Raw genomic sequence first — 382 nt, forward strand, 5'->3', positions numbered from 1 at the left:
GCCCTGGAGGTCTGCTATCCAGCCCTGGTAGCAGCACTGCCTGCCCTGGAGATCTGCTATCCAGCCCTGGAGGTCTGCCTGCCTGCCCTGGCAGCAGCACTGCCTGCCCTGGAGGTCTGCTATCCAGCCCTGGAGGTCTGCTATCCAGCCCTGGAGGTCAGCCTGTTAGCCCTGGAGGTCTGCCTGCCTGCCCTGGAGGTCTGCCTGCCTGCCTGTTAGCCCTGGAGGTCAGCCTGTTAGCCCTGGAGGTCTGCTATCCAGCCCTGGTAGCAGCACTGCCTGCCCTGGAGATCTGCTATCCAGCCCTGGAGGTCTGCCTGCCTGCCCTGGCAGCAGCACTGCCTGCCCTGGAGGTCAGCCTGCCAGCCCTGGAGGTCTGCCT

This window comes from Amia ocellicauda, unplaced genomic scaffold (genome assembly GCF_036373705.1).
Source record: "Amia ocellicauda isolate fAmiCal2 unplaced genomic scaffold, fAmiCal2.hap1 HAP1_SCAFFOLD_278, whole genome shotgun sequence".
Taxonomy (NCBI): domain Eukaryota; kingdom Metazoa; phylum Chordata; class Actinopteri; order Amiiformes; family Amiidae; genus Amia; species Amia ocellicauda.